This window comes from Macaca thibetana, chromosome 11 (assembly GCF_024542745.1).
Source record: "Macaca thibetana thibetana isolate TM-01 chromosome 11, ASM2454274v1, whole genome shotgun sequence".
Classification (NCBI taxonomy): Eukaryota; Metazoa; Chordata; class Mammalia; order Primates; family Cercopithecidae; genus Macaca; species Macaca thibetana.
Genome location: NC_065588.1, coordinates 94,842,417 through 94,866,110, shown reverse-complemented (window position 1 = coordinate 94,866,110; position 23,694 = coordinate 94,842,417). Strand labels below are relative to the sequence as shown.

The 23,694-nt window shown below is 42.7% G+C and overlaps 1 protein-coding gene across 1 annotated transcript in view; it reads right to left on the bottom strand.

Annotated features, from left to right (window-relative positions):
• SLC25A3 (solute carrier family 25 member 3) overlaps window positions 1-23,694 on the bottom strand; it is a 772,593-nt gene that overhangs the window by 32,427 nt on the left and 716,472 nt on the right. The gene's annotated exons all lie outside the window — the stretch shown is intronic.

Below are 23,694 nucleotides of genomic sequence, written 5' to 3'. Positions count from 1 at the left end.
TACATAAACTCAATTCTTTATGTTCAGCTTTGTTAAAGTCCTCTTACATCACGATTTATATGGTTAATTAACAAAACAACATTAAAGCCTCACTGGGAAGAAAACACATACAAAGACTGTGAATAGGCCAGGCACAGTGGCTCATGCCTGTAATCCCAGCACTTTGGGAGGCTGAGGTAGGCGGATCATGAAGTCAGGAGGTTGAGACCAGCCTGACCAACATGGTGAAACCCTGTCTTTACTAAAATATAAAAATTAGTCAGATGTTGTGGTGGACACCTGTAATCCCAGCTACTCAGGAAGCTGAGGCAGGAGAATCACTTGAACCTGGGAGGGGGAGGTTGCAGCCAGCTGAGATCATGCCACTGCACTCCAGCTGGGGGGACAGAGGGAGACTCCCTCTCAAAAAAAAAAAAAAAAAAAGACTTAATAACTCAGATTACAAATTTGAAACAAAAGTAGAATTCTGATCTCTAGTTTTGAGAAACAAATCATAATGTTAGTGAGTATAGTTTGATCTTTTCTTTTTTTTTTTTTTTTTGTGAGACGAAGTCTCGCTCTGTCTGTCGCCCAGGCTGGAGTGCAGTAGCGCCATCTCGGCTCACTGCAAGCTCCGCCTCCCGGGTTTACGCCATTCTCCTGCCTCAGCCTCCCGAGTAGCTGGGACTGCAGGCACCCACCACCTCACCCGGCTAGTTTTTTTTTTCGTATTTTTAGTAGAGACAGGATTTCACCTTGTTAGCCAGGATGGTCTCGATCTCCTGACCTTGTGATCCGCCCGTCTCAGCCTCCCAAAGTGCTGGGATTACAGGCTTGAGCCACCGCGCCCGGCCTGATCTTTTCTTGACTGAAACCTAGTAAGCTTGGAGATCAGCATTTTAAACCACTGAAAGTTTAGAAGATAAAAATTAATAGGGATCAAAGGAGAGGTTATTAGATACCGAGTCAGTTGGCAGCTAAAAGGAGGGATAGATAACAGATAAAAATGAGAAGAACCAGAATTTAAAAACCTCATAAGTTAAAAAAAATACAGCTGGCTCTAGTCCCATTTAGGATTAAACAGCTATTAATCTGTTTTCACGATGCTGATAAAGACATACCTGAGGCTGGATGATTTATGAAGAAAAATATGTTTAATGGACTCACAGCTCCACATGGCTGGGGAGGCCTCACAGTCATGGTGGAAGGTGAAAGGTATGTCTCACGTGGTGGCAGACAAAAGAGAACTTGTGCAAGGAAACTCCCCCTTATAAAACTATTAGATCTCATGAGACTTATTCACTATTACAAGAACAGCATGGGAAAGACCCACCCCCAGGATTCAGTTACTCCCACCGGGTCCCTCCCACGACAGGTGGGAATGGTGGGAGCTACAATTCGAGAAGAGATTTGGGTGGGGACACAGCCAAACTACATCAACAACTTTACATGGTTATAGATGCTTTTGTTTATAACAACAACACACACGCGCACGCACCCCTATAAGTGGAGAGGGCAGAGAAAGTGACAGCAAGAGCATCCTGGCTGTCAAGACGTATTATGCAGACAACATCTGTCTATCAAAAATCACAAGCCAGCCACGGTGGTGTTTTCTTGTGGTTCCAGCTATTCCAGGGGCTGAGGTGGGAAGATCACCTGGGCAACGTAGTGAGACTTCATCTCTCTCTCTCTTTCCCTCTCTTTCTGAGGTAGAGTGTCACTCTGTCACCCAGGCTGAAGTGCAGTGGCATCATTATGGCTCACTGCAGCCTCTGCCTCCTGGGCTGAAGTGATCCTCCCACCTCAGTCTCCCAAGTAGCTGGGAGCACAGGTGCACGCAACCATGCCCGGCTAATTTTTGTATTTTTTTTTTATAGCGACGGCATTTCGCCGTTTTTCTCAGGCTGGTCTCAAACTCTTGGGCTCGAGCAATCCACCCCCTCGGCCTCCCAAAGTGCTGGGATTACAGATGCGAGCCACCACGAGTGACCAAGACCCTATCTCTTAAAAGAAAAAACTCATATGCTAATTGGTCCATTTACTTAATTTCGGGGAACTATTCTTACAATTACAGCACATGTGCAAAATGATATGGGTACAAGATGATTCATTGTAGCACTACTTATAACTACAACAGATTGGAAACAATATAGTAATCGATCAATAGGGTTAAATAAATTATGATACAGCCACACATGGAACACTATGGAACTGCAAATAAATATAAATAAATAAAATGACACCTTTTGTACTGACGTCAAAAGGTCTCCAAACACTGTTAACTGAAAAATTTAAGGTATTAAATAGTAGGTAGAGTATACCACCTATGAAAGAGAAAAGTAAAATTTGTGTGTGTATGTGTGTGTGTGTGTGCATGTGGTATCTCTGGAAAGATACACACACAAAAACTAATAACATTGATTGCCTATGGGGTGGGGAACTGGAGAGTGGGGATCAGAGGTGAAAGGGAGACTTTTCATTGTTTCTTTTTTCTTTTTCTGTTTTTGAGACAGGGTCTCACTCTGTCACCCAGTCTAGAGTGCAGTAGTATAATCACAGCTCACTGCAGCCCTGACCTCCCGGCCTCAAGCCGTCCTCCTGCCTCAGTCTCCCAAGTAGCTGGGACTACAGGCACACGCCACTACACCTGGCTAATTTTTCTTTTTTTTTTGACACGGAGTCTAGCTCTGTCGCCCAGGCTGGAGTGCAATGGCACGATCTTGGCTCAGGGCAAGCCCCGCCTCCTGGGTTCACACCATTCTCCTGCCTCAGCCTCTCTAGTGGCTGGGACTACAGGCGCCCGCCACAATGCCTGGCTAATTTTTTTGTATTTTTAGTAGAGACGGGGTTTCACCGTGTTAGCCAAGATGGTCTCGATCTCCTGACCTTGTGATCCACCCGCCTTGGCCTCCCAAAGTGCTGGGATTACAGGCGTGAGCCACCGCGCCCGGCCACCTGACTAATTTTTAAATATTTTGTCGGCCAGGCACAATGGCTTACGCCTGTAATCCCAGTTACTCTGGAGAGTGAAGCAGGAGGATCGCTTGAACCTGGGTGGCAGAGGTTGCAGAGAGCCCAGATCGCACCACTGCAGTCCAGCCTGGGCGACAGAGCGAGATTCTGTCTCCAAATTAAAAAAAAATAATAATAAAATAATAATAAAAGAAGACCAAAACTAACAGCAATTCACATTTTCTTTTCTTTTCTTTCTTTTTTTTTTTTTTTTTGAGATGGTGTTTCACTGCTGTTGCCCAGGCTGGAGTGCAATGGTGCAATCTCAGCTCACTGCAACCTCCGCCTCCTGGGTTCAAGCGATTCTCCTGCTTCAGCCTCCGAAGTAGCTGAGATTACAGGCGCCCGCCACCACGCCCAGCTAATTTTTGTACTTTTGGTAGAGATGAGGAGTCACCATGTTGGCCAGGCTAGTCTCGAACTCCTGACCTCAGGCAATCCCACCCGCCTCAGCCTCCCAAAGTGCTGGGATAACAGGTGTGAGCCACTGCACCCGGCCCACTTTTTTTTTTTTTTTTTTTTTTTTTTTTTTTTTGAGACATGGTTTCACTCTGTTGCCCAGGCTGATCTCAAACTCCCGAGCTCAAGCGATCCGCCCACTTCAGCCTCCTAAAGTGCTGGAATTACAGGAGCGAGTCACCTCGCACAGCCAGCAACTCACATTTTAATGACAAATGACAGACTACTTGACAGAGCTCTTCTATAGTAGAAATATTACAAACTACAGTGAGTTTCACAGCGACATCTAGTGTGCCCTTTTTGTAAAATCGTTTAAACTCAATGACTGGAATACCAGTTTGAGGCTATATGACTAGGCATTATTATTATTATTATTATTATTATTTTTTTTTTTGAGACGGAGTTTCGCTCTGTCGCCCAGGCTGGAGTCCAGTGGCGCGACCCCGGCTCACTGCAAGCTCTGCCTCCCGGGTTCACGCCATTCTCCTGCCTCAGCCTCCCCAGTAGCTGGGACTACAGGTGCCCGCCACCACACCTAGATAATTTTTTGTGTGTGTGTTTTTAGTAGAGACGGGGTTTCACCGTGTTAGCCAGGATGTTCTCAATCTCCTGACCTCGTGATCCACCCGCCTCGGCCTCCCAAAGTGCTGGGATTACAGGCGTGAGCCACCGCGCCCTGTCGTCTAGGCATTATTTTTAAAATCCTGATGTAAATGGCCTAACCAAAACCTGCTTATTAATTCTTATTGTGCAAAATGTTTGGGGTTCTCACTGTCCATGTTTTAGCTGGATTAGAATTTACTACAGCACTTGACTTTGCAGTCTAAAAATAGTTACTTTTGGTTGCTTTAAAATTTTACCGTAAAATTCACAGTTTGTAATGAGAAAAAGATCAGGAATGTTATGAATTCATCTGCAATTCTTTCCTCGATTCAAAGCTGCCTAATACAGGGTAGTATAGTATGAAAATAGTATAGAAGGATCTCTGTACACAAAACTAAAATTCTATTTGTAGAATATTGGGAAGTTAGAAATTACCCAAGTAAAAATATTAGCGACATTCTTGACTAACAAAAGAGTACCAGACAATAATAAGCAAATACCTTGGAACTGCTATCAGACATTCTCTTTGGTATGGTTAAAAATGTACAATAGCCCCAAAGTGACTTATTTATAAAAACAAAACAATCTATATGTAAACATTTATTGATAATAACATATAATGTTTTTCTGTTATATCTACTTTATTTAAAATAATTGTTGTGACTTTTTTTGAGACAGGGTTTCACTATATTGCCCAGGCTGGAGTGCAGTAGAGCTAGTCACAGATGTGATCATAGCACACAGGAGCTTCAAACTCCTGGACTCAAGGGATCCTTTGGCCTCAGCCCGCTGAGTAGCTGGGGCTACAGATACACACCACTGAACCCAGTTCTATTACATCTACTTTATTTTTATTTATTTATTTAGAGATGGAATCGTGCTCTGTTGCCCAGGCTGGAGTGCAGTGGTGCAATCTCAGCTCACTGCAACCTCCGCCTCCTAGGTTCAAGCGATTCTCCTGCCTCGGCCTTCAGAGTAGCTGGGACTACAGGCACGCACTACCACGCCCTGCTAATTTTTGCATTTTTAATAGAGATGGGGTTTCGCCATGTTGGCCAGGCTGGTCTGGAACTCCTGATCTCAGGTGATCCGCCCACCTCAGCCTCCAAAGTGCTGGGATTACAGGCGTGAGCCACGGTGCCTGGCTATTATGTCTACTTTAAATAGCCTTAAGGAACTGATTGTGGTGACTCATGCCAGTAATCCCAGATACTTGGAGGGCTGAGGCAGGAGGATCACTTGAGGCCAGGAGCTTGAGATCCAGCTTAGGCAACATAACAACAGACCATTTCCAAAAAACAAAACAAAACAAAAAAACTGTCACTGTTATGATACCTGAAAACATACCTGAATAAACCTCACTTGATTGAATCTCTTCTGGTCCTTTAATCAAAGAAAAACTTCCACATGTTCTGTTATCTGATGGTGGCAGCCTTCATTCCATTAATCAAAGATATCCAGAGCCTAGTGTGATGGCTCATGCCTGTAATTCCAGCACTTTGGGAGGCCGAGACCAGCAGATCACCTGAGGTCAGGAGTTCTAGACCAGCCTGGGCAACATCGTGAGACCCTGCCTCTAAAAAAAAAAAAAGAGCTACCCACCAAATGCATACTTAACTAAAGAGTAGAGTCTGAATGTTTGGAGTTGTTTATCTTCATTAGTTTGCCTGGTTGGATATTTCTTTGCTGTTGTCACAAGAAAGAATGTAAACCTGGGAGGCAGGCAGAGGTTGCACTGAGCTGAGATCACGCCACTGCCTTCCAGCGTGGGCAACAGAGCCAGACTCTCTCTCAAAAAAAAAAAAAAAAAAAAAAAAAAAAAGAAATGTAAACCCTTGGGGCAAATCTGGATTCAAAACTTTAGTCTCTGTCAACTAGATGTGTAGCCTCATGAAAATCACTTAACTCTGGTTGGGCGCAGTGGCTCACGCTATAATCGCAGGACTTTGGGAGGCTGAGGCAGGCGGATCACTTGAGGTCAGTTCAAGACCAGCCTGGTCAACATGGTGAAACCGAGTCTCTACTGAAAATACAAAAATTAGCTGGGTGTGGTGGTGCACGCTTGTAATCCCAGCTACTCAGGAGGCTGGGGCAGGAGAATCGCTTGAACACAGGAGGCAGAGGTTGCAGTGAGCCAAGATTGCGCCGCTGCACTCCAGGCTGGGCGACAGAGCGAGACTCCGTCAGAAAGAAGAGAAGGAAGGAAGGAAGGAAGGGAGGGAGGGAGGGAGGGAGGGAGGGAGGGAGGGCAGCGGCGTGATCTCGGCTCACTGCTCTGCCTCTAGGTTCATGCCATTCTCCTGGCTCAGCCTCCCGAGTAGCTTGGACTGCAGGCGCCCGCCATCACGCCAGGCTAATTTTTTTTGTATTTTTAGTAGAGACTGGGTTTCACCGTGTTAGTCAGGATGGTCTCGATCGCCTGACCTCGTGATCTGCCCGCCTTGGCTTCCCAAAATGCTGGGATTACAGGCGTGAGCCATCGCGCCCAACCTGATTTAAATTCTTTTGGATATACACCCAAAAGTGTTTTTGCTGTATCATATGGCAGTACTATTTTTAATTTTTTAAGGAACCTCCATACTGTTTTCCATAATGGCTATTCCATTTTACATTCCCACCGGCAGTGCATAAGAGTTCTAATTTCTCACACACTTGCCAATACTGGTTATTTTCTGTTTTTTCAATAGTTCTAATAGGTATGAGGTGATACCTCATTGTATTTTGATTTGCATTTCTCTAATCATTTCTCCAATGATTAATGATGATTTTCATACGCTTATTGGCCCTTTGCCTATTTTCTGTTTTCTTTTTTTTTTTTTTTTAGATGGTGTTTTGCTCTCGTTGCCCAGGCTGGAGTGCAACAGCATGCTCTCAGCTCACTGCAACCTCCACCTGTGATTCTCCTGACTCAGCCTCCTGAGTAGCTGGGATTACAGGCATTGACCACCATGCCTGGCTAATTTTGTACTTTTAGTAGAGACGGGGTTTCTCCATATTAGTCAGGCTGGTCTTGAACTCCCAACCTCAGGTGATCCGCCCGCCTTGACCTCCCAAAGCGCTGGGATTACAGGCGTGAGCCACCACGCCTGGCCTCTTTGTCTATTTTCTTCAGAGAAATGTTTATTCATGTCTTTGGCCTATTTCTAAATTAGATTATTTGGGTTTTTTGTTGTTGAATTGCAGGAATTCTTTATATATTCTGGATATGTATCTCCCATTCCATAGGTTGTCTTTTGATGCACTGATGTTCTTAAGTTTCATGTAGCTCCATTTGCATATTTTAGCTTTTGTTGCCTATGCTTTTGGTGCCATATAAAAAAAAAATCATTGCCAAACTCAATGTCATGATGCTTTCCCCTTATGTTTTCTTTCTTTTTTTTTTTTCTTGAGACAGAGTCTCGCTTTGTCGCCCAGGCTGGAGTGCAGTGGCCGGATCTCAGCTCACTGCAAGCTCCGCCTCCCGGGTTTACGCCATTCTCCTGCCTCAGCCTCCCGAGTAGCTGGGACTACAGGCGCCCACCACCTCTCCCGGCTAGTTTTTTGTATTTTTAGTAGAGACGGGGTTTCACCATATTAGCCAGGATGGTCTCGATCTCCTGACCTCGTGATCCGCCCATCTCGGCCTCCCAAAGTGCTGGGATTACAGGCTTGAGCCACCACGCCCGGCCTCCCCTTATGTTTTCTTCTAAGAGTTTTATTGTTTTAGGTGTTATGTTTAGGTCCTTAATCTTTTGGGTTTTTGTTTGTTTGTTTGTTTTTGTTTGTTTGTTTTGAGGGAGGGTCTTGCTCTGTTATGGAGGCTGGAGTGCAGCCTTGACCTCCTGGATGTGATCACTTGATCCTCCTACTTCAACATCCCAAGTAGCTGTGACTACAGACACGTGTCACCAGGCCTGGCTAATTTTCTTTATTTTTTGTAGAGATGGGGTTTCACTATGTTGCCCAAGCTGGTCTTGAACTCCTGGGCTCAAGAGATCCTTCTGCCTTGGCCTCCCAAAGCACTGGGATTACAGGCATGAGTCACTTTGCCTGGCCTCCTTAATCTATTTTGAATTAAATTTTGTACATGGTGCAAGAAAAGGGTCTACCTTCATTCTTTTACAGATGGATATTCAGTTTCCCAATACTATTAGTTGAAGAGACTGTTCTTTCCCCATGAGCAGTCTTGGTGCACTTAATGAAAATTACTTGACCATATATGCTAGGGTTTATTTCTGGGTTCTCTATTCTATTCCATTGGTCTATATGTCTGTCTTTATGCCAGTACCACACTGCTTTGATTACTATAGCTTTGTGATATGTTTGAAAATCAGAAAGTGTGTCCAGGCATGGTGGCTCATGCCTGTAATCCCAACACTTCAGGAGGCCGAGGTGGGCTGATCACTTGAGTCCAGGAATTTGAGACTAGTATGGCCAACATGGCGAAACCCTGTCTCTACTAAAAATACAACAAATTAGCCAGGTGTGGTGGTGGTGTGCCTGTAGTCTCAGCTATTTGAGAGGCTGAGGCAGGAGAATCGCTTAAACCTGGGAGGTGGAGGTTGCAATGAGCTGAAATGGCACCACTGCACTCCAGTCTGGGCAAAAGAGCAAGACTGTTTAAAAAAAAGAAAAAAAAAGTTTACATAGGGTGTGTGCCTAATCGTGGTATTACTCAATTGTTGGATACACTATACTCAATATATATGTCAAACCACTTTTCAGAGTTGTTCCAATGTATACTTCCACCAGTGCACCTGGGTATGCCCCCAGGATCACTTGAGCCCAGAAGTTTGAGACCAGCCTGGGCAACATACTGAGACCCCATCTGTATTTAAAAAAAAAAAAAAATTCCAACAAATAAATGAAGAGACAATCTTTTGCCAAAAATGGGCAAAAGTCTTTAACAAGCAGTTCACACATAGCTAATAAACATTCAAAAGTGTATGGCATGACTGGTAAATAAACCACAGAGAGATATCATTACACACCCATCAGCCTGCTAAAAATTAAACCATGCAATAGCAAAAGAGTATGTGGGGCCAGGAATGGTAGTTCACGCCTGTAATCGCTTATTATTTTTGTTCCATCATTCCACATGCTCTTTTGGTTTTGTTTGTTTGTTTATTGGTTTTTGAGATGGAATCTCACTCTGTGGCCCAGGCTGGAGTGCAGTGGCGTGATCTCAGTTCACTGAAATCTCCGCCTCCCAGGTTCAAGTGATTCTCCTGCCTCAGTAGCTGGGATTACAGGTGCGTGCCACCACATCCAGCTAATTTCTATGTTTTTTAATTTTTTTTTTTTTTTTTTTTTTTTTTTGAGACGGAGTCTTGCTCTGTCGCCTAGGCTGGAGTGCAGTGGCGCGATCTCAGCTCACTGAAATCTCCGCCTCCCAGGTTCAAGTGATTCTCCTGTTGCGGCCTCCAGAGTAGCTGGGACTACAGGCACCCGCCACAGCGTCCGGCTGATTTTTGGGGTGTTTTTGGTAGAGGCGGGGTTTCGACATGTTGGCTAGGCTGATCTCAAACTCCTAACCTCGAATGATCCATCCGCCTCAGCCGCCCAAAGTACTGGGATTACAGGGGTGAGCCAACGTTCCTGGCCCCACATACTCTTTTGCTATTGTATGATTTAATTTTTAGCAGGCTGATGGGTGTGTAACGATATCTCTCTGTGGTTTATTTACCAGTCATGCCATGCACTTTTGAATGTTTATTAGCTATGTGTGAACTGCTTGTTAAAGACTTTTGCCCATTTTTGGCAAAAGATTGTCTCTTCATTTATTTGTTGGAATTTTTTTTTTTTTTTTTAAATACAGATGGGGTCTCAGTATGTTGCCCAGGCTGGTCTCAAACTTCTGGGCTCAAGTGATACTCCTGCCTCTGCCTTCTCAAAGTACTGGGATTACAGGCAGAAGCCATTATGCCCAGCCTATTGGTAGAAGTTCTTTATATGTTTTGAATATTTATCAAACATTTAGGCATCCAGTTTTGTGAAATCCCTCAGTTTTGGATGACTTTTATATTAGTTTTTTTTTTTTTTTAGATCAGTTTGTAGAAGTTCTTCATGTATTTCCGATATGACTGCTTTATCAGACCCATGTATAGCAAATATTTTCTTCCACTCTTTGGTTTGCTTTTCCACTCTTTCAGTGATGTCTTTTGGTGAACAGAAGTTTTTTAATTTTACTATAGTCCCATGTATGAATTATTTTAATTATGATTACTGCTTTTCAAAAACATTTAAGCAAGTTTTACCTACTCAAAATTTATGAAAATATTCTCCTATGCTCTCTTCTAAAATATTTATTGCTTTACCTTTCCAATTTTAAGGATAATACTTCTGAAACTAACTTTTTTTTAAAAGTAATTTTTAGGCAAGGCATGGTGGCTCACGCCTGTAATCCCAGTACTTCAGGAGACCGAGGTTGGGGATCACTTGAGGAGGTCAGGAGTTTAAGACCAGCCTGACCAACATGGTGAAATCCTGTATCTACTAAAAACATAAAACTTAGCTGGGCGTGGTGGCAGGTGCCTGTACTCGCAGCTACTCGGGAGGCTAAGGCAGGAGAATCACTTGAACCCAGGAGGCAGATGTTGCAGTGAGCCGAGATTATGCTATTGCACTCCAGCTTGGTTGACAGAGCGAGAGTCCATCTCAACAATAAATAAATAAATAAATATATAAATAAATAAATAAATAAATAAATAATAAAAGTAACTTTTAAATGATTGTGAGGTAGGGATCAAGTTTAATGTTTTTCCACAGGGATAGTCAATTGACCCATCCCAAAAAAGACCAGCCTTTCTCCACTGCTGTGTAGTGTTGACTTTGTCATCTGTCAGGTGACCCTTCAGCCTGTCTGTGGATTCTTTGTTGTGTTCCACTGGCCCCTTTGTCTATTGTTGGAACAAAACCACAGTGTCTAAATTGCCACAGCTTTATAATAGGGCATGCTATCAAGCAGTCAGTGTCATTTTACAGGTTTGTTCTTTAGGTTTGCCTTAGTTATTCTTTGGTCTTTGCATTGCCATCTAAATTTTAGAATCAACTAAGTCAAAATGTTGTGTTAATTTCCACACCAAAAATCTGCTGGAATTTTAACTGGGATTACATTGGATTTGTAGATCAATTTGGGAAGAAATAAGATCTTTACAACATTAACTCTTCCAATCTATAAATGTGGTATTTATTTTATTTTTTTCTCAATGGTTTGTAGTTTCTAGTGCAAAGGTCTTTGACATCGTTAGATTTAATGTTTTTTGATATATTTTGGTGTTATTATAAGTGATACTTTTCAAAATTTCATTTTCTATTTGTTTCTTGTTGACACAGCAACACAACTGGTTTTAGTGTAATAATCTTATATTTAGAGACCTTTCTAATTAAACCTATTAATTAGAATAGTTCTTCTACAGATTCTTTCAGCTTTTTTGCATTACGATCATGTCATCTGTGAGTAATGACATGAACCCAGGAGGCGTTCTTTCCAGGCTTTCTTTTTATAGTTATATACTGCTTAACGATGTTTTGGTCAATGATGAACCGCATACACAACAGCGGTCCCATAAGATTATAAAGAGGCTGAAAAATTCTTATTGCCTAGCAATACTGTAGCCATCATAATGTTGTAGCACAATTCAGTACTCACATATTTCTGGCAATGCTGGTGTAAACAAACTTACTGTGTGGTCAGTCATATAAGAGTATAGCAAAATCATGTACAGTACTTAATATTTGATAATAATAAATGACTGTTACTGGTTTATGTGTTTACTGTAATTTTTATCATTAGAGTATATTCCTTCTACTTATTAAAAGAAAATTAAGACCAGGTGCAGTGGCTCACGCCTGTAATCCCAGCACTTTGGGAGGCAGAGGCGGGCGGATCACGAGGTCAAGAGATCGAGACCATCCTGGCCAACATGGCGAAATTTCGTCTCTGCTAAAAATACAAAAATTAGCTGGGCATGGTGGTGCATGCCTGTAGTCCCACTACTCGGGAGGCTGAGACAGGAGAACTGCTTGAACCCGGGAGGCAGAGGTTGCAGTGAGCCGAGATCGCACCACTGCACTAGCCTGGCGACAGAGCGAGACTCCGTCTCAAAAAAAAAAAAAAAAAAAAAGATAATTGTAAAACATTCTCAGACAGGTCCTTCAAGAGGTATCTAGAAGAAGGCATTGTTATCATGGGAAATGACAGCTCCATGTGTGTTATGACTCCTGAAGACCTTCCAGTGGGACAAGATGTGCAGGTGAAAGACAGTGATATTGATGTTGACCTTGTGTAGGCCTAGGATAATGTATGTGTTCATGTATTCATTTTCAACAAAGAAGTTTAAAAAGTGAAAAAAGCTTATAACAGGAAAAGCAAACCCATACCATAATTTTAAAAAGAAAAGGAAATAAAGCTTATAGGATAAAGATACAAAGAAAGAAAATATTTCTGTACAGTTGTACAATGTATTTGTGTTTTAAGTGTTATCGCAAAAAAGTAAAAAAGTTTAAAAAAATAAACATTTATGAAGTAGAACAGTTTTGGTAAGTTGGCTGGGGGCAGTGGCTCACACCTGTAATCCCAGTACTTTGGGAGGCTGGGGCAGGCGGATCACCTGAAGTCAGGTGTTCAAGACCAGCCTGGCCAAAATGGTGAAACCCCGTCTCTATGAAAAATACAAAAATTAGCTGGGTGTGGTGGCGCATGCCTGTAGTCCCAGCTACTCAGGAGGCTTTGAGGTAGAAGAATCACTTGAACCCAAGAGGTGGAGGTTGCAGTGAGCCAAGATTATGAGTCTCAAAAAAAAAAAAGTTTTGGTAAGCTGTTAATTTACTATTGAAGAAAGAAAATTTTAAAAATTTAAAAATTTAAAAATAAATTGAATGTGGCCTAAGTGCACAGTGTTTATAAAGTCTACAGTAGCATACAGAACTGCCCTAGGCCTTCACATCCACTCACCATTGACTCACTGACTCACCCAGACCAACTTCCAGTCCTGCAAGCTCCATTCACGGTAACTGCCCTACATAGGTGTACCTTTTTTTTTTTTTTTTTAAATCTTTCATACAGTATTTTTACTATGCTTTTTCTGTTTAAATATGATACACATATACTTACCACTATGTTACATTTGCTTATAGTATTCAGTACCATAACATGCTGTACAAGTTTGCAGCCTCGGAGCAATAGGCTATATATCAGCTAGGTGTGTAGTAGGCTATACCATCTAAGTTTGTGTAATATACTCTACAGTGTTTGGACAATGATTCATTTCTCAGAATCCCCATTGTTAAGCGACTCAGGACTATTTTTTTTTTTTTTTTGCCTCATTGTTATTTTATCAATTCCAATACAATCTTGAATAAAACTGGTGATGGTGGACATCCTTGTCTTATCCTTGATCTCAAATGGAAAGCTTTCCAAATTTTACCACACAATGTTCACTCTAATCACTGATTACACCCCGTGTATCTTTATTATCATTCAGATCAAAATATTTTCTAGTTTCTTTTGCGATTGTTTATTTGAATCATGAGTTATTTGAAAGTGCAGTGCTTAATTTCCAAGCAGTTGGGGATTTTATCAATATCGTTCTTTATTGATTTCCAGTTCAGTTCCACTGTACTGAGAGAACATATTATGAATTACTGCACTCTTTTGAAACTTTGGGATCTTGCTTTATGGCTCAGCATATGGTCAATTCCGATTAATGTTTCCAGGAACATGTGCAGTAGGCAGAATTTTTACTCCCATGACCTTCAGCCGCTGGTGTTAATCCTGTGAATGCTTTACATTATATGACAAAAGGACTTTATATCATAGATGTGATTGTTAAAATCAGGAAATTATTCTGAGTTACCCAGATAGGCCTAGTATAATCACATGAACCCTGAAAAGCAGAAGAAGGAGACAGAAGGGAAAGTCAGAGAGATTCAAAAAAGCATGAAGACTCAATCCTCCTTTGCTAGCTTGGAGACAGAGGGGACCAGGTGGAAACCCCAAGGAGGAATTGAATTCTGCCAACATCCTGAATGAGTTTGTATGGGAATTCTTCCCCAGAGTCGCTAGTAAACAATGCAGCTCTGCTGGATCATTGATTTTGGTCCTACCAGGCCCTAAGCAAGGAACCTAGAGGGGCCACACAGAGCCAGAACTTCTGAGATATTAAGTAGGCATTGTTTCAAGCTGCTAGACTTTCAATGGTAGCAATAGAAAACTAAAACAACATGCATCCTCTCTTTGTTATGTGTTCTGTATATATGTTATCGATTGCTATACAATAACCAAATACCCCCATGCAAAATTACTTCCTACAACATTGGGGAGGTGTCACTGTCTAGTGAACTAATGGACGTCTCCTCTCCTTTTATACTAAAAAAAAAAAATATATATATATATATACACACACACACACACACGCACGCACGTTTCCACTTCTCTTGATTCTCTCTCTCTCTATATATATACACATATACATATACACACAGACACACACACACATAGGAGGACGGATCACCTGAGATCAGGAGTTCAAGACCAGCCTGGCCAACATGGCAAAACCCCATCTCTCCTAAAAAATACAAAAATTAGCTGGGCGTGGTGGCATGCGCCTGTAATCCCAGCTACTCGGGAGGCTGAGGTAAGAGAATCACTTGAACCTGGAAAGCAGAGGTTGCAGTGAGCCGAGATCCGGTCACTGCACTCAAGCCTGGGCAACAGAGTGAGACTCTGTCTCAAAAGAAAAAAATTACATATATATGTATGTATGTATAACTTCATATATTTTAAAAGTATATATATTTTAAATAGAAATGAGGTTTCACTATGTTGACCAGGCTGGTCTTGAACTCCTGGATTCAGGCAATCCTCCTGCCTCAGCCTTCTAAAGTTCTGGGGTTACAGGCGTGAACCACTGTGCCCAGCCCCTTTTTATTCTTTTTTTCTGAGACAGGAGTCTCGCTCTTTCACCCAGGCTGGAGTGCAGTAGTGTGATCTTGGCTCACTGCAATCTCAGCCTCAAGAGTTCAAGTGATTCTCCTGCCTCAGTCCCCCAAGTAGATGGAATTAGAGGCACACACCACCATGCCCAGCTAATTTTTGTATTTTTAGTAGAGACGGGGTTTCACCATGTTGGCCAGGCTGGTCTCAAACCCCTGACCTCAGGTGATTGGCCCGCCTCGGACTCCCAAAGTGTTGGGATTACAGGCGTGAGCCACTGTGCCCGGCAACACCTTGCTTCTTTTTCTCAGCATTTTTGAGATTCACATATGTTGTTGTGTGTATCAATACTTCTTTTTTAAATCTGGCTGAATGCATATACTAGAATTTAACCATTTTGCTTCGTTAGATATTTGGATTGTTTCTAGTTCTTTTGCTATTACGAATAAAAGATCTGTAGACGTTTCCACTTAGGAGTGGAATTATTGCATCTTACGGTAAGTGTATGCTTAACAATATACAAAAATTGCCAAACTGTTTTTCAAAGGTTTTACACTCCCACCAGCAACGTATGAGTTCCAGCTTCTCCACATCCTCATCAATATTTTGTTGTCAAGCTTTTTAATTTCAGCCATTCCAATGGGTACGTAGTTCACTGTAATTTTAATTTGCATTCCTCTGAATACTAATAATGTTGCACCAGTAGTTATTAGCCATTCCTATATTTTGTTAAATATCTGCTGAAACTTGCAATTCTTTCGACTTTCTTTTTTTTTTTTTGAGATGGAGTCTTGCTCTGTCACCCAGGCTGGAGTGCAGTGGTGCAATCTCGGCCCACTACAACCTCTGCCTCCCGGGTTCAAGTGATTCTTCTGCCTCAGCCTCCCAAGTAGCTGGGACTATAGGCGCGCGCCACCATGCTCGGCTAACTTTTGTATTTTTAGTAGAGATTGTTTCATCATATTGGCCAGGCTGGTCTGAAACTCCTGACCTCGTGATCCACTCGCCTCGGCCTCCCAAAGTGGTAGGATTACAGGCGTGAGCCACCATGCCTGGCCAATTCTTTAGGTTTTCTTTATATATTCTGAATACAAGTTGTCAGATTTATATAATGCAAATATTTTCTGTGTATGCAGATACATGTAATTATATTAAATTTGATTATTTGCATTATCATTTGGTTCAAAATACTTTCCCTTGTGATTTCTTTGGCCCATGGATTTAATTATGGTATTTAACTTCCAAATATTTGAGGATTTTCCAGGTATCTTTTTGTTGACTTTTAATTCTATCCTGATGAGAAAGTATAGTTTGTTTCAATTTTTTGAGACTTCATTGAGAGGTATTACCCAACAAAAATTGTATCTTTATGAATGCTCCATGTGCCTTTGAGAAGAATGTGTATTCTGCTGTCATTGGATGTAGCATTCTATAAATGTCAATTACGTCAAATTAGTTGAAGGTATTTTTTGTTTGTTTGTTTGTTTTTGAGACGGAGTCTCGCTGTGTCTCCCAGGCTGGAGTGCAGTGGCGCGATCTCAGCTCACTGCAAGCTCCACCTCCCGGGTTCACGCCATTCTCCCGCCTCAGCCTCCGAGTAGCTGGGACTACAGGCACCCGCCACCTCGCCTGGCTAGTTTTTTGTATTTTTAGTAGAGACGGGGTTTCACCATGTTAGCCAGGATGGTCTCGATCTCCTGACCTCGTGATCCACCCGCCTCGGCCTCCCAAAGTGCTGGGATTACAGGCTTGAGCCACCGAGCCCGGCCTAGTTGAAGGTATTGTTAATGTCTTTTATAAACTTGCTGAATTTTTGTTATAACAGTTACTGAAAGAAGAGTGTCAAAATCTCCAATTAGACTTGGTATTTGTCTATTTCTCCTTTTGATTCTGTCACGTTTTGCTTCATGTATTTGGAAGTTTTGTTACTGGGTGCGTACACATTTAGGATTTTGTCTTTTTAATAAACTGACCCTTTATGAATGTCTTTTCATTTTTAATTTTTGAGACAGAATCTCGCTCTGTCATCCAGGCTGGAGGGCAGTGGCATCTCAGCTCACTGCAAGCTCCACCTCCTGGGTTCACGCTATTCTCCTGCCTCAGCCTCCCAAGTAGCTGGGACTGCAGGCGCCCACGACCACATCCAGCTAATTTTTTTGTATTTTTAGTAGAGACGGGGTTTCACCATGTTAGTCAGGATGGTCTCCATCTCCCGACCTCGTAATCTGCCCACCTCGGCCTCCCAAAGTGCTGGGATTACATGCATGAGCCACCATGCCTGGCCCGAGTGTCTTTTTAAAAATCTACAGTAATAATCCTTTTCTTAAAGTCTACTTCGGTATTAATGTAACCATTCTGGATTTATTATAGTTTTTTTCATGGTGTACTCTTTCATTCATTTTAAACCTGTAACTCTATATTTTAAATGTTTCTTGTAGACAGCATATAGTTGGATCTTACTTTAAAAAATCCCATCTGACAATCTCCACCTTTTAATTTAGACCAAAGTTGTCCAACCTGCAGCCCACGGCTTCATGTGGCCCAACACAAATCCATAAACTTTCCTAAATCACTTCTAATACAATGATATACAGACAGTCCCTAATTTAAGATAGTTCGAGGCAGGGTGCGGTGGCTGTAATCCCACCTCTTTGGGAGTCTGAGGCGGATGGATCACGAGGTCAGGAGATCGAGACCATCCTGGCCAACATGGTGAAACCCCCTCTACTAAAATACAAAAAATTAGCTGCGCATAGTGGCGCATGCCTGTAGTCCCAGCTACTCGGGAGGCTGAGGCAGAATCGCTTGAACCCGGGACAGGGAGGTTGCAGTGAGCCAAGATTGTGCCACTGCACTCTAGCCTGGCAACAGAGCAAGATTCCTCCTCAAAAAAAAAAAAAAAAAAAAAAGAAAAAGATAGTTCGATTTACCATTTTTCGATTTTATGATGCTGCTAAAGCAACACAAGTTGAGTATACCCCTTGACTTATGATGGTGTAACATCTGGATAAACCCAATGTAAATCAAGGAGCATCTATTGTTGGATTTAAGACTACCATCTTATTACTTGTCTTCTACTTTTCCCATCCCTCCAGTGTTTTTTCCTCTTTTCCCATTTTATTTTGGATTGAGTCTTTTTCTTAGTATTACATTTTATGTACTCCATTGGTTTACTAGCTTTACCTGTTTTGTTATTAATGGCTACCTTAGGGTTTACAATATGCATCTTTAACCTACTACAGTCTATCTTCAAATAATATTAATCTACATACAAGAACTTGATAACAATATTCATTGTCTTTATTGACATGTATTTTACATTTCATATCCCACAATACAAGATTACAATTTTGTATTGAACAGTAAACTACCTTTTAAAGAAATAAAAACAATTAAGTCTTTAGCCATGAATTTACCATTTCTGGCACTCTTCATCCCTTTGTGTAATTCCAGTTTTAAATCTAGTATTCTTTTCCATTTGTAGTTTTACCTGAAGATACCTTTATTTTGAAGGATATTTTTGCTGGGTATCTACAGTGGTATTTCTTTCATCACTTTAAAGATGTTTCATTACTCTCTGACTCGCACTATTACTAATTAGTAGTAACTAATTGTTGTTTACCCATGTCATTTATATAGTTTTCTCCAGTTGCTAAGTTGTCTTTCATTGTTTGAAAAGCTTCACTAAAATTGCCTTGTTTGACTTTGTTTTGGGGTCACCTGAATGTCCTATACTTGGGCTTATATCGTTTCTACGAAGTTAGTAAATTTTCAGCCATTTCTTTTTTTTTTCTTTTCTTTTTTTTTTTTTTTTGAGACGGAGTCTCGCTCTGTCGCCCAGGCTGGAGTGCAGTGGCCGGATCTCAGCTCACTGCAAGCTCCGCCTCCCGGGTTCACGCCATTCTCCCGCCTCAGCCTCCGAGTAGCTGGGACTACAGGCGCCCGCCACCTTGCCCGGCTAGTTTTTTGTATTTTTAGTAGAGACGGGGTTTCACCGTGTTAGCCAGGATGGTCTCGATCTCCTGACCTCGTGATCCGCCCATCTCGGCCTCCCAAAGTGCTGGGATTACAGGCTTGAGCCACCGCGCCCGGCCAATTTTCAGCCATTTCTTAAGAAACTTTTTCTCCCTGCACTCTCTCTCCTCCCCTGGTATTACCATTACATCTATGAAAGACTGCTAGATATTGGCCGGGCGCAGTGGCTCACGCCTGTAATCCTAGCACTTTGGGAGGCCAAGGTGGGCAGATCACCTGGGGTCAGGAGTTCGAGACTAGCCTGACCAACATGGACAAACCCCGTCTCTACTAAAAATACAAAATTAGCCGGGAGTGGAGGCGCATGCCTGCAGTCCCAGTTACTCGGGAGGCTGCGGCAGGAGAATCGCTTGAACCTGGGAGGCGGAAGTTGACGTGAGCCGAGATCACGCCCAGCCTGGGCGACAAGAGTGAAAACTTCATCTCAAAAAAAAAAAAAAAAAAAAAAGACTGCTAGATACTGTCTCACACACAGGTTACTGAGGCTTTGTTGAGGTTCCTTTTAGCCTTGTCCTCTCTGCTTCAGTTTGGATATATATATATATTTTTTTAAGATAGGGTCGTTTCCCGAGTAGCTGGGACTACAGACATGCGCCACCACACCTGTATTTTTCCTACAAAAAAAAAAAAAAAAGGAAAAGAAATAGGGTCTCATTATGTTGCCCAGCCTGGTTTTGTATTCCTGGGCTTATGTGATCCTCCTGCCTTGGCCTCCCAGGAGCTGGGAATACAGGCAAAAGCCACCACGCCTGGCCAAGACACGAAACATTTCTATCACCTTGCAAGAATCTCTCATACTCCTCCCTAAAGGTAAGTAGTATTCTGACTTCTATTGCCATGGACTATTTTTGCTTTTCTACATAAAGAATTTTGAATGGAGGCCGGGCGCGGTGGCTCAAGCCTGTAATCCCAGCACTTTGGGAGGCCGAGACGGGCGGATCACGAGGTCAGGAGATCGAGACCATCCCAACATGGGCTAACATGGTGAAACCCCGTCTCCACTAAAAAATACAAAAAAAACTAGCCGGGCGAGGTGGCGGGCGCCTGTAGTCCCAGCTACTCGGGAGGCTGAGGCAGGAGAATGGCGTGAACCCGGGAGGCGGAGCTTGCAGTGAGCTGAGATCCGGCCACTGCACTCTAGCCTGGGCGACAGAGCGAGACTCCGTCTCAAAAAAAAAAAAAAGAATTTTGAATGGAATAATGCCCTACTTTTTCCCGGCTAGCTCCATTCAACATTGTCTGTTGGGTCCATCATGATGTGACATGTACAGATGTTCCTCAACTTATGATGGGGTATATGTCCCAATAAACTCACCATAAACATAAGTTGGAAATGCATTTATAGCTGCTAAAGGCTTACATCCCCTTCCTCCAAAAGGAAGGAAAATGTATTCACTGTCACAAGACCAATGTGTTAATTTCTGGACAATAAAGTCATTAGTGGTCTATTGTCAGGACTGAATTTTCATACTCAGCTTTTATTTATTCCAAATAAGCAAATTTTTAGTTCTTTGACTATAAGGTGATTATTAGTTTCTCTCAATATAATACAATGGCAATATTTAAATAAGTTATTAGTTAATAGACAATATGCTTCAATTTTATTATGTTTATTATTATTTTTTGAGATGGAGTTTTGCCCTTTCTGCCCAGGCTGGAGTGCAATGGCAAGATTTCGGCTCACTAAAACCTCTGCCTCCTGGGTTCAAGCAATTCTCCTGTCTCAGCCTCCTGGGTAGCTGGGATCACAGGCACATGCCACCACGCCCGACTAATTACCAGGCCCGGCTAATTTTTGTATTTTTAGTAGAGATGGGGTTTCATCATATTGGTCAGGTTGGTCTCGAACTGACCTCAGGTTATCCGCCAGTCTCGGCCTCCCCAAGTGCCGGGATTACAGGTATGAGCCAACGCGCCCAGCCTATTATTTTTGAGATGGAGTTTTGCTCTTGTCACCCAGACTAGAGTGCAATGGCACGATCTTGGCTCACTGCAACCTTTGCCTCCTAGGTTCAAGCGATTCTCCTGCCTCAGTCTTCTGAGTAGTTGGGGCTGCAGGGATGTGCCACCATGCCCAGCTAATTTTTTTTTTTTTTTTTTTTTTTTTGAGACGGAGTCTCGCTCTGTCGCCCAGGCTGGAGTGCAGTGGCGCGATCTCGGCTCACTGCAAGCTCCGTCTCCTGGGTTTACGCCATTCTCCTGCCTCAGCCTCCTGAGTAGCTGGGACTACAGGCGCCCGCCACCGCGCCCGGCTAATTTTTTGTATTTTTAGTAGAGACGGGGTTTCACCGTGGTCTCGATCTCCTAACCTTGTGATCCGCCCGCCTCGGCCTCCCAAAGTGCTGGGATTACAGGCGTGAGCCACCGCGCCCGGCCATGCCCAGCTAATTTTGTATTTTTAGTAGAGACAAGGTTTCACCATGGTCAGGCTGGTCTTGAAACTCCTGACCTCAGGTGACCCGCCCACCTCTGCCTCCCACCTCCCAAAGTGCTGGGATTACACGCATGCGCTACCACACATCAAATGCTTTTAAAATAAACAACTTCCCCAAAGAATGCCTCAACGTAAGTTCAAAGAAAATTCTAAAACTGCACCCATGCACCATCAACTACACATTGTATTTACCACAGAGGAAGCATCAAATGGCTGTTGCATTAAGTGTCAAAATTTGGTAACCAATAAATTTCAATCCATTTAAAAACACTGTAAATATAGTATAAATGTTGTCAGTTCAACTAATGATTCCATAATCAGGAGAACTTAACAGAACACATGGAGTCCCCTTGCACTCAAACCCTATGTCTGTTCCTCTACTTTCTCCACAAATCGTTGGTGGAAAGGATGATACGTGAATTCTGAAAAGCTCTCAGTGACCATCAATTCAAGGTGACAGGCTTACAGCCTCTTTCTACTGAGACTTGAATACTGGCAAGGGAATAAAAAAGTGTTTAACACAATGACAAAAAGGTAGAGTGAGATAGCAAAAGATACTTCAAAAAGCTGCTTGGAAGATTTAAAAAAAAAAAAAAAGGCCGGGCGCGGTGGTTCAAGCCTGTAATCCCAGCACTTTGGGAGGCCGAGACGGGCGGATCACGAGTTCAGGAGATCGAGACCATCCTGGCTAACACGGTGAAACCCCGTCTCTACTAAAATACAAAAAAAAATTAGCCGGGCGAGGTGGCGGGCGCCTGTACTCCCAGCTACTCGGGAGGCTGAGGCAGGAGAATGGCGTGAACCCGGGAGGCGGGGCTTGCAGTGAGCTGAGATCCGGCCACTGCACTCCAGCCTGGGCAACAGAGCTAGACTCCGTCTCAAAAAAAAAAAAAAAAAAAAAAAAAAAAAAAAAAAAAAAGTCAGGTGTGGTGGCCCACGCCTGTAATCCCAGCACTTTAGGAGATCACCTGAGGTCAGGCATTCAAGACCAGCCTGGCCAACATGGCGAAACCCCGTCTCTACTAAAAATACAAAAATTAACTGGGCATGTTGGCGCACTTGTAGTCCCAGCTACTCGGGAGGCAGAGACAGGAGAGTCACTTGAACCCAGGAGGCAGAGGGTGCAGGGAGCCAAGATGGTGCCACTGCACTCCAGCCTGGGCAACAGAGCTAGACTCCGTCAAAAAAGAGATTAAGAAACAGAAAAAGAATTAACAAAATTAAAGGCTTAAATTTATTATTAATTATTATTTTTTTGAGATGGAGTCTCACTCTGTCACCCAGGCTGGAGTGCTACCTCCGTCTCCCAGGTTCAGGTGATTTTTCTGCCTCAGCCTACCGAGTAGCTGGGATTGCAGGCACCCACCACCAACCCTGCTAATTTTTGTATTTTTAGTAGAGATTAAAAATTGTCTTGCCATCTTGGCCAGGCTGGTCTCCAACTCCTGACCTCAGCTGATCTGCCTGCCTCAGCCTCCCAAAGTGCTAGGATTGCAGGCGTGAGCCACCACACTCGGCCAGGTTTAAATTTAAATAGCCACAGAGAAAGATTAAGTGAGACCTTGTCTCAAAGAAAACAAAAACAAAAAAACCTAGGGGTGAGCTACTTTACCCAAAAGAACGCTTCAGAAGTTTGAAACTTAAAAGGCACCACCAAAGTTGTGAAAGGAGCAGGGCTGAACACAGAAGAACTGGTTTAAAGCATGTAAACAGAATTGTTTGGTCTTTTAGGTTCCCTCCTGCCATATCACATGCAACCAGATCCATCACTTCTCAGCTGTATGCAAACATGACGAAGTTTCTTAACACCTCTAACCATCAATTTCCTCATTTGTAATGAGATTACGAAAATGCCTACTCCATATGATTATCGTGAGGATTGAGGGAATACATATTAAGCACACAGAAAAGTACCCAGGCACATGGTAAGCATGAATAAAACTTGTTGTTTTAAGTCTTTGATGTGATTTGCTTTCTTATTAATTATGGTGTCTATACTACCTTGAGAAACACCTCTGGGACACATGAATGACGAAGACATAATGGCACTTTCATCTTGTGAGCACAGCTCCATGACATATCACAGTGACACTGGCTTAGTCTCAAAGCAAGACTAACAATCCTAAGGGTCATAGGTAAATACTAAAGGCGGTAAAACTGGTGGGGAAAAGGAACCAAGTGTGGGAGAGGTGCCTTGGAGCACTTCTTAATGTCATTCTGTGAGTACAATTGTGACACATTGCTTACCTTTGAATAA